The sequence below is a fragment of the Panicum hallii genome, chromosome 8 (assembly GCF_002211085.1).
Source record: "Panicum hallii strain FIL2 chromosome 8, PHallii_v3.1, whole genome shotgun sequence".
NCBI lineage: Eukaryota > Viridiplantae > Streptophyta > Magnoliopsida > Poales > Poaceae > Panicum > Panicum hallii.
Genome location: NC_038049.1, coordinates 32,646,713 through 32,664,149, shown reverse-complemented (window position 1 = coordinate 32,664,149; position 17,437 = coordinate 32,646,713).

Genomic DNA, 17,437 nt, shown 5'->3' with positions numbered 1-17,437 from the left:
AATAACCAGCGAGGTGGGAAAAGTTACTGTTCCGAAGTTCCAGGGTCATTTTTTGGGAATATTCCAAAGATGCGAGGTCATTCGGTGGACTGTTTGGATTAAATATTCGATTAATCATTTTTTCAGGGCTAATTAGCCTGAAAAAAGAGGTTTTTCAGGTTCACGATCTAATGTCCATCATTTGTATCATCATTTTGATAATTTCTCAAAGTTGTCATTTTTTAGCCTGCATGCCACAGTTTCTGGATCCTTGTCTCCAAATTTGTGGGATTTTGATTCAAGGCTCGGGGGCTGCGGGATACGTGGCATCGACTACTTATTTTTTCAAATTTCTTTGAAGGATAAGGAGGATTACAGACTAATGGGACCCTCAGTCTGATTCTCCAATTCAACCTCAGGCTCGGAGGCTACTCCTTATGGAGTGCGATTTTTCAAATCGAACACCATGTTAAAAATAAAATTCGGGGCATGAGCACCTCATAGCTTCGATGCAGCCAAACAAGTACTCGAAGAAGGACTTCAGGATGGAGTTTTTCGAAGAAGTTGAAGTATGCTTCAGAAGTACTCGATAAGCCTGCAGTACTCAGCTACGAAGAGCTCGGGGGGCTTGTCAGATCCGGGGCCACGGGACTGGGTACATGACGTAGTTTAAAGAGGTTTAAGAGATTAAGTCCATCTTATCTCTTATTTATCTTGTTTATCTCTTATTTATCCCATTTAAATAGAAGATAGAGCTAACCGTTACAGAGGGAATCGACTCGAGATATGTTCTGGTATGATTCCTCAGCTGGTGTTGGTTAGTATCTTTGTAACCCTGGCCTCTCGGATATATAAGGGAGGTCAGGGACCCCTCTAAAAATACGATCTCTAGGTCATTCTACACCAAAGGCAATATAAACCACCATACAGGATGTAGGGTGTTACGCATCTTGCGGCCCGAACCTGTCTAAGCTTTGTGTTCCTTGCACCTTCGAGTTCCTGATCTCGGCGTCTCCTCACCCAAAACTTACCACCTTGGGTATATCCCTCGGTGGGCAGCCGGTTAAACACCGACAATGATGGATCTAACTTTCAGTTCTTGCCAGTTGCCCCTGTGGTTCTTTTTGGCAAAAAGGCATCATGCAGATCCAGCCCAGCACCTCAAAGTTGACCCCCAAGCGGAAACGGTCTTCTGACGCTGTTGCCCCCCGAGCCCACACTAAGGTGAGGAAGATGCTTGTCAGGAAAATTCAGAAGGAAGTTGGGCCATCTTCTACCAGTCAAGAAGCTTCGATTGCTGGCCAGGTTTGGATCATCCCTCCCATAGTTGATCCTCTATACATGTACATTTTAACTTGATTACGCTTCCTTTTCTTGCAGTCGGCCGTTGTGGACATTTCTAGTGGGGAGGAACCCGCATGCCAAAACGACTCAGCTCCAGAAGCTCCGGACGATTTTCTAGCACCGGTCAGTGCCCTGGTTACCCTTCAGGATCCCATCCTAAAAGCTCTGGAGGGCCCTACAACACCGGTTGATGCATCAGTCACCTTTAAAGGTCTGCAGGAGCCGATCATCGCCGTGTTGGACATTGGTCCCTCTCTGGAGGGGCCTACTTTCACCTCGTCGACTGTCGGCCTTCCTCCAAAAGGGGCACGCCTACAAGAGCCGACCGTTGCTTCATCGGCTATCACTCCTCCTTCTGAAAGGGTAAGTCCCCAAGAGCCGATCATCGCTTCACCCGCTATCATCGCTCCTCCTCCAGAAAGGACACGTCCTCAGGAGCCGATCATTACTTCATTGGCTGTCATTACTCCTCCTCCAGAATAGGTATGTCTTATCACCAGATTGTTTACATCTTTCCTTGTGCTGCCCTACTCACACACCTTCTTTTAGGGCCTGAACCTCTTGGAGTTGCTTGCGTTTGATCCTGCATCTGTCGGCTCGGCCATACTAGAAGCCGACGATCCTCAACCGGATTCGACTAGTGCAGCCAGTCAACTTCTCCGTGTGAAGGACCTTCTATCAGCTCCGATCGACGCCTTGGTCCAGGACTCCAGTGCAATAAGGCAGATTCTCGAAGAGATCAACTCTCAACTTCCTGTAGTTCTTCAGATCAAGCTCTAGCCGACCGGGAACCTCCCCTTCTTTCGGGCAAGAGTAAAACAGGCTCGTCATAGAATTAAGACTCGTCGCTCTCAAGCTCCCTTGAAGGCCAACATTGCCGAGAGGTGCCGGTCACTTAACGAGAAGAAGGCAGCTCTGGATGCCAAGGCTAATAGGTCCGTGCATTCTCAACGGTTTCATCTTCTGGAGAAGGAATTAGAAGACCTCAAGGCTAAGGTCCGGGCCACCAAGCAGTGCATCCAAGAAGAAAAAAACCTTATTGCTAGCTCCAAACGGGAAGCAGAAGTCCTGACCGCTCAACTGAAGGTAGATCTTGCGGAGCTGAGCGCTTTGAGTAGGCAGGTGGTGCCAGGAGTGGATAAGGAAGACGAAGCAGTGATTGCTAAAGCTGATCATGTCCGTCTTGAGACCATTGCTACCATCGACGAGTTCCTTCAGTAGGCTTACTTCTAATAGATAAACCTGCATGTATATATTTAAACTCTAAAGTCGATGGTCACACATTGGCTATCCGATCGACTAAATGTGTTAGGCACTTTAAGACTCTAAAGTCGATGGTCACACATCGGCTATTCGATCGACTTAATGTGTTAGGTACGAAGTACTTCTCTTTTTCTTTTATATGTTGGGCCGACTGTACGCATCGGCCTTCTTTCCTTGTTCCTGTCTTGGCACATATCACCAGCTTCGTATGTGCGAACCATTGGGTTCTGTCGGCTCATACCCTTCCGCACAGCCTCGGCTCTCTCCTATTCGTGCCCGTTGATCATATCGGCTTACATCCTGATGTATAGCATTGGCTTTACTGCTCACCATCCCACATGCTCGGGAAGTATTTCTTGAGATGTTGACCGTTGACCGCCACCGAGAACTTGACGCCATCTAACTCTTCAAGCATATATGCATTCCCAGATAGGACTTGGTCAACCCTATAAGGCCCATGCCAATTTGGAGACCACTTGCCATACGCTGCATCTTTAGTCTCCAATGGCAGCACCGCTTCCCAAACCAGATCTCCAACTCGGAATTCCTTCGGCTTGACTTTCTTGTTCTACGCGCGGGCTACTTTAGCCTTATTTTCCTTGATCTTTTCAAGTGACCAAATCCTGAGCTCCGTGAGGTCCTCCACATTATCATTTATCAGAGTAGCATACTCTTCAGCTGTTCAGTCATTCTGGAACTCTACGCGCCTCGACCCGGCCGTGATTTCCTACGGTAAAACAGCCTCCTGTCCATGCACTAGGTGATAAGGAGAAGTTTTTGTTGCTCCATTGCAAGAGATACGGTATGCCCATAATGCCTCTGATAAGACCCCGTGCCAACGCTTAGGATATTCATCAATCTTTCTCTTGATCAACTTGATGAGGCTCTGATTGGATGCTTCAGCTTGTCCGCATGCTTGGGCATAATATGGGGATGACCTAATCAACTTGATGCCCATGTGTTATCGCCATAATTTAGGCAGGCTGGAAAGTGGGCCATGGAGCAAGATGGATTTGAAGGATAGTTATAATGGGCTTGCGAATCGGACCCTATGCAGATGTTTTGGGCCCAGGGTGGTCGTGTATCTAGATAGGTATGTATGTTTAAACAGTTTAGATAGAGATAGTTAAGATTTGTGTCGTGTTTGGTTAGGGTTGGTTAGGAAAGAAAAGTCTACAGACTATAAATATGTATCATGGGTAAACAATAACAGAATCAACCATTCATCAACAACTCTTGGCGCATCGCCTCCCTTGTTCTAGGGTTTCTCGGGTAAGGTGTCGTGCAGCCCCGATCATGCCTTGCGTGATCGGGGCGGCATCGTCTCTGCTTACCTGCCTTTCTGTGTTTCTCATTCTGAAGCATTGTTGATGGTGAGTAACACCAGTTATCTCAACGTGTATAGAGTAACGTTAGTCCCTCCATGCTTTAATCGTGCATCCTTTGTTATCTATAAACGTTCAGCTGTCGTTGTGTCCGATCTCGGATGTGAAGGCGGCCTTCTTGCTCTATTTTTGTTTAGTAGATCCAATCTGTTATGGTTAGTCTTTAATTATCAAAGATTTAGTTTAATATCTGCATAATTAGGCCCTTCAAATGGGTTGAATATTCCGGCAGTATGTTTGGTATCTTATGGCAGCTTAAAAAGAGATTGTTCCGGGAATCGGCTTTCTGGTTGGTTTTTAGGCCTCTATTTAGGTTGTTGTTTTGTTACCTTGTGTATTTGTTAGGCTCGATCACGTGTAGGATCTTCTGATTATGCAGTAAAAGCTTTAACCATTGTAGGTTGGATCAGCTTAAGGTTTACGGGGCGAGATTTATTTTCTTATCAGATGTGTACGCTTTATTTACAAATCCGATCCAGTATTGAACACAATCGGCTCTTTACAGCCGATACCGGGAAGCATCCGATGAGCCGATCATGGCTCGGACTAATGTTTATGCGTGTCTGTGTATGCAGGAAACTAATATATAACACCTTCCTGATCAGGTACAAGGTCAGGTGGCACGCCTAGCGACCTCGAAGCCAGGACGTGTGCCGAATCTCGGGCCGTTGACCGAGGGACCGAGGCCCACCAGCAGTTCCGGGAGCCTCCCGACTCTTCGTGTTGCCTGTCACTGCTCGCCGGCGGGTTTTGATCGACAACACATTCTGGCACGCCCGGTGGGACCATCATCGCCATCTTCATCATCTTCATCGACTTCGTCATCTTCTTCGACTCCATCAGCTGCTATTGACGGGATGGCTAGGGATGAACCGATCACCTACGAGGAGCTGTCTGCTGAACATAAGTAGAGATATGATGAGATTAAGGCTCAATTCGAAGCCGATCTCATCGGCTCTTTCGAGAGGACCCGCCACCACGGCGTCAAGTGGAAGGGGTTTTCACCCGAAGGCGCCCTTGATGGAGTGGATCTGTCCACCCCATCTGAGGACTGTACCAGAGCTCTAGGCAAGAAGTAAACTACACGGTGGCCCACTCACTGCACCGACACTCTGAGAGCTTGGTTAACGCTTTTGAGCGCGTTGCCCTGCGTGTGGTATAGAAAATTATGAAGCATCAACACTCTCCAATAGGACCTACCTTGGGGAGTCACAAAGGGGAGTTGCCGTTCCAAGCTAGGCCACCACTGCCTTATGCGCTCGCGGTTGAGGAATCACATGGCTCTCCGGCCTACGTGGTTTACAAGGTGGGAGGTGATCCCGTGGATCACTAGTTCTTCAGCGAGTCACCAGGGAGATCCTGCATGGATATATGTGTGCTTATATACCGGATAGCAGTAATCCATTACATTTAGCACAGAGGACAGCTGGAGGAGTTTCTGGGGCGGATGCAGATAAAAAAGCATGGCTGGCAGCCTATGCCACCAGGCCGAGTCACGATAGTGCGCACTCGGCCCTAGGATCACAGACGGCGAAGCAGATTAGTGCCATTCTGAGAGATCAGTTTGGCATTTTACCAAAGAGGAGAGCGATCAGCTATACCAAGCCGTATCCAAGTGATTACGATCTAATTCTCTTACCGCCTAAGTATCGGCTTCCTGAGTTTACCAAGTTCAGTGGAGCGGAAGGTTCTAGCTCTATCGAGCACGTGAGCTGATACTTAGCACAACTAGGGATGATCTCAGTATCGGATCCTTTGCGAGTAAGGTTTTCTCGCAATCTCTCATAGGGCTAGCCTTTAGGTGGTATACATCATTAGGCCCTGATTCGATCCGCACCTGGAAGCAGTTGGAGGAGCAATTCCATATTCAGTATCATTCGGAAGCTGTAGAAGCGGGAATTGCTGACTTAGCGCAAGTGCGGCAGAAGCGTGGGGAAACTATGGCGGAATATATCCGACGCTTCAGAGAAGTAAAGAACCGGTGCTACTCGACACGGATTTCAGAAAAGGAGGCAGTCGAGTTGGCATCTTTGGGATTACTCAAGCCGATCAGAGATCTGGCTTTCCAGTTAGAGTTTACCTCTTTGGTGCATTTGGTACAGAAGCTAACAATGCAGGAGCAGCACCACCCAGAGCTGTATCAAGATAAGTTCAAGCATCAAGTGGCATTGGTTGACGCAGAGGAAGCTGAAGACTCTGGGGAAGAACAAGAGGTGGCAGTTGCAGAATGGACTCGGGGGGCAAACCCTGTATCCTGCAAATGGGTGAAGCAAACTGGGCCTACGAAAGGGTTTGACTTCGACGTGAGCAAAGTTGAACAGATTTTTGATCTGTTATTAAAAGAAAAACAGTTGAAGTTCCTAAAAGGATATAAGCCTCCTACAGTGCAGGAGTTGAAGGGGAGATCATATTGCAAGTGGCACGACTCTTTTACCCATAGCACAAGTGGCTGCAAGGAGCTCCGTCGGTAGATTCAATCGGCTATCGAGCAGGGCCGATTGATCTTGAGCCAAACCGCCATGAAGGTCGATACTCAGCCCTTCCCTAGTGTGAACATGGTGGAGGGTTATTGTGACAGTTCATGTATTTGCAATGCTAGGCAAATATTTTGTTAGTGTGAAATATGTTTTTGTTTGTATAAAGCTTATGTGTGTTTATGTGAAGCTTTTGAAAATTTAAAGTGCAAGTAAAAAGGGTATTTTTGTAAACCCTAAACCCTAAACGTGTTTTTCTTATTTTATTCCCTGTAAAAATTATGTCTTTATCTGAAAGTTTCATCTGAAATGTGTGCAGTGAAGTGTGTGAAAATTTTGGGTAAAGTGGTAAAAATAAGGGTATTTATGTAATTTTATAAAAGTATAAGTCCTTTTATGCAAATGTTTGATTTACAAAAGTAACTTTCAAACTTACTCAGGGCTAAAGTGTAAAAGTGCAAGTCATCATGACATGTCTATCCAATCATTATGACGATTCTATCCCGTCATTATGACATGTCATAAATGCTTGCATTTAAGTCCGGAAATTTGACGAATTACATTTCTAGGACAAAAGCAATTCAAATCCGACTTTTGTTCAAAAGTTTACGTGTAAAAATGTAAATTTTGAGTTTTTGAACTTGGTCCCTAAAGCAATGTTGTAGAGTTTGAAAAACTCTCCAACTTTCGTTTTGGGCATTTCTCCATTAGGGTTTTAAATCAACGGGAAATTTTGTTTTACAATTAGGCCCCTGCAATTCTCTGATTTTGCGTATACGCCCTTGGAGAATCCTGCTTGACCTTCTTCTCTGCTCTCCCTTATCCGGTGCCCTTCCTGTTTCTTTTACCCGGCCACCTATCTTCTTCTCTCCTTGTTTCTTTTCCTCTTTCTCCCTCTCTCTCTCCTCCTCCAATCGGATCAGCACAAGCGCGCAGGAGTAGGCGGCGCAAGGCGCTGGGCGGCGGTTGCGGCTCGGCCCAGGGCGGCTTGACGCGGAGGCCGGCCCAGGCGAGCGCGGAGCGGCGGGGCTCGGGCGCTGAGCGGCCCGAGCGGGCGGCCGCGGCGTGCGGGCGCCAGCGCGGGGGAGCGCATGGGTCGGCCGCGGGAGGAGCAGCGGCAGGCGGCGTGTGCGCGCAGCAGGCGCACAGGGGCGGCGAGCGGGCCCCGGCGGTGCAGGCCCGGGCGGGGCAGCGGCCCACGGCAGGAGGCGCTGGCGAGCTGGCGCGGTGCGGGTCGCAGGGGGGCGAGCGGCAGGAGTAGGTGGGGCGGCGCCCAGGCGGTGGCTCGGCGCGGGGCGAGCGGAGCTAGGCGCGGGCTGGCGGGCCGGAGTGCGAGCAGTAGGCGCGGGCTGCGACAGGCGCAGGGGGCGGCTTTGGGCGCAGAGTAGAGGCGAGCAGCAGACGGCGGCGGCTCGGCTGGGCCCGAACGGCAGGCGGGCGAAGCGCACTGGCCGGCGCTGGGGCAACGAGCGCGTGCAGGGGCCGGAGCGGCGGAGTGTGAGCGGCTGGCGCAGACGGAGTGCAGGTGCGCGGCAGCCGCGGCGGCGAGTAGGCGGCTGTGGCCGGCGCGGGGGCGAATGGGCACTGGCTGCGGTTTGGCTTGGCGCCGGCAGCGCGGCTGCAGCGCGTTGGAGCGAGGGGCCAGAGGTGGAGGCTGACGACTGCAGCATGAGTGCAGACGCAGGGAGCGGGCGTGACCCAGGAGCAGACGCGCGCATGCCCAGCAAGCTGGTGGCGTACGGGTGTGACACAGACTCGTGAGCGGCACGGCTGGCAATGCAGGAGCTCGCAGCGGTGGCGCGTAGGCGAGTGGGCGCTGGAGCGGTTCGCGGGCGGTGCTGGAACGGCAGGAACGTGAGCGACGCCGAGCGGGTGGCGCGAGCGTGCAAGCGATGGCGTACGGAAGTGGGAGGTGTGGACAGGTGTTGAGCGGAGCGCGCGCGGAGGGTGCTGGAGGCGTGTTTGGCGCGCGCGTGTGAGTGGCTTGGCCGAGGCAGGAGTAGGCCCAGGTGGCGCGAACACGCGTGTGTGAGCACGGGAGTGATGCGGCAAGGCCGGGCGAACACAGGTTAGGCAGCTGGAAGCGGAGGAGCAGCTGCACAGCGTGCAGGGCGGATTCGCACGGGAACAGCAGGGCCGCGTTTGGAGGATGTCGGAAGCCGTTGAGGAGAAGACAACGAAAGGCGCGGCCCTGATGCGGACAGACCTCGGTCTTTGTGAAAGCGGAAGAACAGTTATGGCACGGCGAGCCGGAGGAAAGGTGGCAAAGCGAAGACGAAGGTCCGAACGGATTTGGACTAGCCCATCCGCGGATGCGAGCGAGAGTGTTCTACCGGTGACCGGCTCGACTCGATTCCGTAAGCGTGAGCGCGTGCGCGTGAGGAAGTTCAGTCCGGGGACAAGGAAACCTTAAGGTTCGCGGAAGAGATGGTATAACGAACCAATCCGGCTCTGTCATTTCGTCCCAGGGATTCACGACATCCAGCAGCTTCTAATCTTCGTCGATCGCCGAGCAAAACTACAAGTCACCGCGGGGATTACCCCTTCGACCATCTTCCACCCACGACAACCCTCCCCGACGAACTTCTTCGTCACTCACGGAATCTCATCATCGCCGAGCTCATCTTATCGTCGCCAATCCTATTCACCGCAGGGATTTACTTTCCGCGTGTTCTTCTTCATAACCAAGGCTACCCCAAGGTTTGCCCTGATTCACTAATCTTCTTAATGCCGGCGATTCCTTTGCCGGAATATCGTCGTTAACTTCCTGTTATCTATTCTCCCGGACCAGGGACTTGATTGCTATGTTTTAGATAGTTCTGGGGTGTTTTCTGTAAAATTTCCAGAACTTTCTTTATTTCAAATCCGTGAACTTCTACATTTCATAGATTTATGTAGGAAGTTCATAAAAATGTAAAATCAGTTTTGTTTGAAACCCTAAGTCAAACTCTACAAGTTTTATGTTATGATCTTGAGTTGAGATCTTTGATGTGTGGTCTAGGTCAAATGTTAGGGAATGAATGTTTTATTGTGCTTTATAGTGTATGCTTGTATTATAGCTAAAGCGTAAGCTATAGAAGTTAGGTCATAAGCAGAGATATGCGATATCTAGTTAATCCTTTCCCACGAAGTGCTCATATCCTTACCGTTAAGACGTTATCCTTGTTTTGATTGCCGTTACCTTAAGATTCTTGCTATCGGCCGATCCAAGCCGATTCTAGTCGTTTTCCATATCGGTCACATAGAGCCGATCGATCCTTAGTTTTCCCCTCCATATCCACACACCTCTATCAGTCGATTTATCGACTGAAAGATCAGCTATCTATATCTATCGGTCATGTATCCTCAACCACACTCCCATCGGCGGTACGTCACTCAATTGTTGTGCTGACGTAATCGAACCGATGCAACCACCCCTAGTTATCTAAGATAACACTTAAGCACATCTCAGTTAAGACACAACTGCTTTAGGAATCATCCCTCTGCTGAAGTGATCGATGCTTTCATCGATCATCTAGGAACCTGATGCACTCATCAATCAACTAAACCCTCGCTGTTTCCAATCAGCTCTGTTGTAACCCTCAACAAGTAGCTGATCTTAATTGGTTGTCCTCTTAAAACTCTATCTAAGTTTAGTTCCGATCTTTCTGATTGATATGTGACTAGTATGTTGTATGAATGCTGGTTTGCAATTGAATTGTGAAGTAAGGTAGTTTTATGTACACACTTTGAATGAAATGTTGCATTGCATGTAGATACGATTACTTCGGCAACAGTACCTACAAGATCTCCCCGGAGTCTACGGAGGATGTTCCTGAACACCAAATAAACGTCACCAAGGCATTAACTGAAGCCCCGAACCAAAGTTCGGAAGATATTGACATTTCTGACTTCAGTCCCACCAGTAAAGGCAAGCCCCGGACATATCCCACTACTTTATTTACACTGCAATCTATGTCTATCTATATTATATCTTGCATTAAGTCTAGGAATTGAAGTGAAACCTTAGATGCATGAATCTTAGGAATCCAATGTATTGTACCCGAGTCCTTATCGGATAGTTGCTCCGCTAATAGGACCGGTAGAAGTCGAGTGATTTCCTGTCACTCGCGCGATATAGGAGTTGCATGTTTATATTCCTGCAACCACTATAAGGATGACGGACAGGGTCATGTGTTGTATCATGACCTGGAAGTTTACCCTGTCTATTTTGATAAAAGCTTTAAGGTCGAAATGTGTGGTAGTGGTGGCTAAGTTTTTGAAAGTACTAGCCACATGCCGCGAAATATGGTAAGCGGTAAGCCTAGTAACCAATCGGCCCGGTAAGTGGACATACCTCCCACCACTCGATTAATTTGGTTCTTTTCACGCACCGACCTGTGGGAGTACGTTCTGCAAGGCAGACAGGAATACGGGTTTTGTAGTCGCGCTACAGACGTATGTCCTGTACACATTGGGTGTGCGTACGGTCCTGCAAGTCGCTTGTGGTGGCCTGTCCACGAGTCGGAAAGAAAGGTAAACGGTTGCTTTGGAACGCCCTGTTGGTATTCCAAGCGTGTGTGTTAGGTTTACCTTGCAAGGTTAAATTCGATTCGAATCGTCCGCCTCTCACGAGGATTGAGACTACTTATCCCTTTTACCACATTGAGTAAGAAGTGGAACTAAGGATGGATAATCTTGATGGATGATAATCACTACCTTGCTTGCTTAGTGTAGGTGCTAATCTAGAATAAATACTCAACTAGAAGATGAAAGCTAAAACTTGAAAGTAGTTCATACTCTTTGTTGCCTTTCAGCCGAAAATAAACCCAGAGCCCTCACAATGCCTTCATGAGTCTAGTTATGGGCTAAAGTATACCCAATCCCGGGTAAGCCTTGCTGAGTATTAGTATACTCAGCCTTGCTAGTTTTATGCTTTTCAGGTAAAGCCTTTGAAGACCCTACTCTTTCCCTGTCATGGCCCTGTGCTCTTCCAGAAGGTTGGTCCATGGAATGGGATCCGTCCCCGACCAATATTGGTGATACCGAGTGATGTCGTGCCTGGGCTTAGCATGACATCCATCTTGTCGACATGCTGTAGATCATCGCGTATGTTTTCCGCTGCTAAAGATCATAGCTTAAACGGTTTGTATTATGTTCTCTAGGTTTGAAACTTTGTTCTACTTTTATAAACTCTTGTAATGTAATTCCCTATTATGTAAATTATGATGGTGATTGTATCTCTGGACTCACCTTCGTGTGAGGTAACCTTATTGATCCTGTGTATCGGTGGTTTATCGGGACGTTACCCGACAGGCCAAGGGATTATACCGTTTGAAGTACGTTGGAGCCCTCGGGAGTGGACTCGCGTACTTGAGCCGGTATAATTCAGGTTGGTTCTGCCACAGCTGGTATCAGAGCTATAAGGTTACTCTGGAGATACATTTTACCTTAAAAATACTTTTAGTATAAAAGTTTGACCAACAAAATGTTTGGCAAAGCTGCATTGGATTCGTTAAGGATTGAGCTTAGTATGTAAAGCCCTAGGGTAATGTTTATAAGGGAACTGGAGGTGGCTATAATATATATATATATAACTCTAACTACCAGCATTACTTTTCTGTCAAAACTTAAATTTATGCACAATCCAACCTTACATTTTGTAACGACATCTTCGATGGTGAGGTAAGGAGGTAAGGATCCTCAGCCAACTGAGGGAGCTTGGCCTTCCCATCGGTGATGCGAACCGAACGCTGTTTCTCAAGCAGTGGCCTACTTGAGATGCTGCCAATATACCAACTTAGGTTGATTATATTGGGAGCATATGGTTCGGCGCAGGGTATGGCGATCGCAGATCATACCCCCGCATTTTGCGGTACCCCCGTGAATACGTTATCTCGATAACGTATGTTAACGTTGTCTGTACGGCGGTAATTGTACAGATGCTGTTTCTATAGTGAACAGTAATGATTGGGGACGCTTTCATGACATGCTGGCATGAAAGGTTCGGTATATGCATATTGTGTTTTCTGCAGGAATGCTAACCACGATTCAATAGGTCTTGAACGGTTAGGATTATCGACTAGATATTGTAGGGAGAGACGTATTTATATGATGCCACCGTAACTAACCACGTAAGTCCAAGGTTACTTGGCAGTTATTTTTGTTTGTGAGGACGTGTAGAACGTGCATGCATCATGACATCTTGGATTGACCTGATTGCCTTGGTTGTTACGTTGATGTACTGAAATATATGCTTGTATCTGAATGCCTGTTTTGACTTTGTGTGGTAGGAGTTAATGTAATCTGCTGGGCTATCCTAGAGTTAAGAAAATCTTTTGTTAATCAAGTGGATTGGGTTATATTTGAACCCTATCACCGATTCTAGCTTGACAGCCAAATCAAACTCTTGATCTTGTTTTGAATCTGCTTTGGCAGAAACATTGAGCTTCTCCTTTGATGGTTAAACCTTGATAACTATCATTAAATCCTTCAATCCATTATTTAGTAATCCATCTATCCTCTCCTGATGTTGTACCTTATCTTATTGGCTATTCTGGTTACAACATCTGAGAGCTGCATTTTCAATTTTTGCTCAGATGATTTTGAATAAAATAAAAAGATTTATGGCAAAAGTTATGCATCATAACATATGTCATCTTTGGTCAGTGTATGGAGTTGTATCGTCATCGACAATCTGTAGACTGACTAACGGGTATGCCTCTAGTGCAACTTCGGGTTGTCCTCAGTTTCCTAAGTTTATCTTGCTGCTGTTGGCACTATAGGGTTGCTATTCCTCTTTTGTGGTGATGTTTAATCACATGATCATGTTGCCGTGTCGGAACCTAAGGCCTCATGTGTGCTGCAGCCATATGATTGAGCCATTAGGAGCGCACTGGTGACTAGGTCTATGTGACGTAACCCCGCTGCAATCTCTTTCTATGCAACCTTACTAGTGTCCTAACTTTTGATCCTCGTTTAAGGATATAGGACTGTCCAGGTGTTAGCTATGAGAGAACGGTTGTAGGGTGCGAGTCACGTGCATCATCAACTCATGAGGGTATGCATCATACTTCATGCATTTCATACGTGCATACATTGCAAATGTCATCATCCTTGCATCATAGTGTATGCATCATTTGGTCAGCATCATGGTAATTGCACCATCTTGATCGTGCATGGGATCCCTCATCCTCATGTTGCACCATCATTACAATCATACATCTTAACAATGCATCATGTTCATGGTCATATGTCGAGCATTGCACTCTGAATTGGAGCATTTTGTCATTATCCCTTGATTACATCGGCATAAATAGGCATGTTTTACAATCAATATCATCTAAATTATTCAGATAATGAACTCTGAGCAGGAATGTTTCGAACATCATTTATCAATCTTTTGTTCTATCCTCACTTGCTATCCATGAGCTTTGTGATGAGTGTTAGTGTCGCCAACACTTATCGATCTCATGTGATGATCTTAGCTCTACGAGAACTTGATTACCTTTTCCTCTCTTATCTTGTTATACTCATCCATGTACAATCTATCCATGCTCTCGTTATACTTATCTTGTCATACTCCAATGACTTTTACCATCAACATCAATCATCTCTAGTGTGATTGCTTCCTGCCACTTCTAATGTGTGATTTGCTTTTCTTCCCTTACAGAGTCTTTCGTCCGAATCTCGGGACGAGATCCTTTTTAGGGGGGAAGGCTGTGACAGTTCATGTATTTGCAATGCTAGGCAAATATTTTGTTAGTGTGAAATATGTGTTTGTTTGTATAAAGCTTATGTGTGTTTATGTGAAGCTTTTGAAAATTTAAAGTGCAAGTAAAAAGGGTATTTTTGTAAACCCTAAACCCTAAACGTGTTTTTCTTATTTTATTCCCTGTAAAAATTATGTCTTTATCTGAAAGTTTCATCTGAAATGTGTGCAGTGAAGTGTGTGAAAATTTTGGGTAAAGTGGTAAAAATAAGGGTATTTATGTAATTTTATAAAAGTATAAGTCCTTTTATGCAAATGTTTGATTTACAAAAGTAACTTTCAAACTTACTCAGGGCTAAAGTGTAAAAGTGCAAGTCATCATGGCATGTCTATCCAATCATTATGACGATTCTATCCCGTCATTATGACATGTCATAAATGCTTGCATTTAAGTCCGAAAATTTGACGAATTACATTTTTAGGACAAAAGCAATTCAAATCCGACTTTTGTTCAAAAGTTTACGTGTAAAAATGTAAATTTTGAGTTTTTGAACTTGGGCCCTAAAGCAATGTTGTAGAGTTTGAAAAACTCTCCAACTTTCGTTTTGGGCATTTCTCCATTAGGGTTTTAAATCAACGGGAAATTTTGTTTTACAATTAGGCCCCTGCAATTCTCTGATTTTGCGTATACGCCCTTGGAGAATCCTGCTTGACCTTCTTCTCTGCTCTCCCTTATCCGGTGCCCTTCCTGTTTCTTTTACCCGGCCACCTATCTTCTTCTCTCCTTGTTTCTTTTCCTCTTTCTCCCTCTCTCTCTCCTCCTCCAATCGGATCAGCACAAGCGCGCAGGAGTAGGCGGCGCAAGGCGCTGGGCGGCGGTTGCGGCTCGGCCCAGGGCGGCTTGACGCGGAGGCCGGCCCAGGCGAGCGCGGAGCGGCGGGGCTCGGGCGCTGAGCGGCCTGAGCGGGCGGCCGCGGCGTGCGGGCGCCAGCGCGGGGGAGCGCATGGGTCGGCCGCGGGAGGAGCAGCGGCAGGCGGCGTGTGCGCGCAGCAGGCGCACAGGGGCGGCGAGCGGGCCCCGGCGGTGCAGGCCTGGGCGGGGCAGCGGCCCACGGCAGGAGGCGCTGGCGAGCTGGCGCGGTGCGGGTCGCAGGGGGGCGAGCGGCAGGAGTAGGTGGGGCGGCGCCCAGGCGGTGGCTCGGCGCGGGGCGAGCGGAGCTAGGCGCGGGCTGGCGGGCCGGAGTGCGAGCAGTAGGCGCGGGCTGCGACAGGCGCAGGGGGCGGCTTTGGGCGCAGAGTAGAGGCGAGCAGCAGACGGCGGCGGCTCGGCTGGGCCCGAACGGCAGGCGGGCGAAGCGCACTGGCCGGCGCTGGGGCAACGAGCGCGTGCAGGGGCCGGAGCGGCGGAGTGTGAGCGGCTGGCGCAGACGGAGTGCAGGTGCGCGGCAGCCGCGGCGGCGAGCAGGCGGCTGTGGCCGGCGCGGGGGCGAATGGGCACTGGCTGCGGTTTGGCTTGGCGCCGGCAGCGCGGCTGCAGCGCGTTGGAGCGAGGGGCTAGAGGTGGAGGCTGACGACTGCAGCATGAGTGCAGACGCAGGGAGCGGGCGTGACCCAGGAGCAGACGCGCGCATGCCCAGCAAGCTGGTGGCGTACGGGTGTGACACAGACTCGTGAGCGGCACGGCTGGCAATGCAGGAGCTCGCAGCGGTGGCGCGTAGGCGAGTGGGCGCTGGAGCGGTTCGCGGGCGGTGCTGGAACGGCAGGAACGTGAGCGACGCCGAGCGGGTGGCGCGAGCGTGCAAGCGATGGCGTACGGAAGTGGGAGGTGTGGACAGGTGTTGAGCGGAGCGCGCGCGGAGGGTGCTGGAGGCGTGTTTGGCGCGCGCGTGTGAGTGGCTTGGCCGAGGCAGGAGTAGGCCCAGGTGGCGCGAACACGCGTGTGTGAGCACGGGAGTGATGCGGCAAGGCCGGGCGAACACAGGTTAGGCAGCTGGAAGCGGAGGACCATCTTCCACCCACGACAACCCTCCCCGACGAACTTCTTCGTCACTCACGGAATCTCGTCATCGCCGAGCTCATCTTATCGTCGCCAATCCTATTCACCGCAGGGATTTACTTTCCGCGTGTTCTTCTTCATAACCAAGGCTACCCCAAGGTTTGCCCTGATTCACTAATCTTCTTAATGCCGGCGATTCCTTTGCCGGAATATCGTCGTTAACTTCCTGTTATCTATTCTCCCGGACCAGGGACTTGATTGCTATGTTTTAGATAGTTCTGGGGTGTTTTCTGTAAAATTTCCAGAACTTTCTTTATTTCAAATCCGTGAACTTCTACATTTCATAGATTTATGTAGGAAGTTCATAAAAATGTAAAATCAGTTTTGTTTGAAACCCTAAGTCAAACTCTACAAGTTTTATGTTATGATCTTGAGTTGAGATCTTTGATGTGTGGTCTAGGTCAAATGTTAGGGAATGAATGTTTTATTGTGCTTTATAGTGTATGCTTGTATTATAGCTAAAGCGTAAGCTATAGAAGTTAGGTCATAAGCAGAGATATGCGATATCTAGTTAATCCTTTCCCACGAAGTGCTCATATCCTTACCGTTAAGACGTTATCCTTGTTCTGATTGCCGTTACCTTAAGATTCTTGCTATCGGCCGATCCAAGCCGATTCTAGTCGTTTTCCATATCGGTCACATAGAGCCGATCGATCCTTAGTTTTCCCCTCCATATCCACACACCTCTATCAGTCGATTTATCGACTGAAAGATCAGCTATCTATATCTATCGGTCATGTATCCTCAACCACACTCCCATCGGCGGTACGTCACTCAATTGTTGTGCTGATGTAATCGAACCGATGCAACCACCCCTAGTTATCTAAGATAACACTTAAGCACATCTCAGTTAAGACACAACTGCTTTAGGAATCATCCCTCTGCTGAAGTGATCGATGCTTTCATCGATCATCTAGGAACCTGATGCACTCATCAATCAACTAAACCCTCGCTGTTTCCAATCAGCTCTGTTGTAACCCTCAACAAGTAGCTGATCTTAATTGGTTGTCCTCTTAAAACTCTATCTAAGTTTAGTTCCGATCTTTCTGATTGATATGTGACTAGTATGTTGTATGAATGCTGGTTTGCAATTGAATTGTGAAGTAAGGTAGTTTTATGTACACACTTTGAATGAAATGTTGCATTGCATGTAGATACGATTACTTCGGCAACAGTACCTACAAGATCTCCCCGGAGTCTACGGAGGATGTTCCTGAACACCAAATAAATGTCACCAAGGCATTAA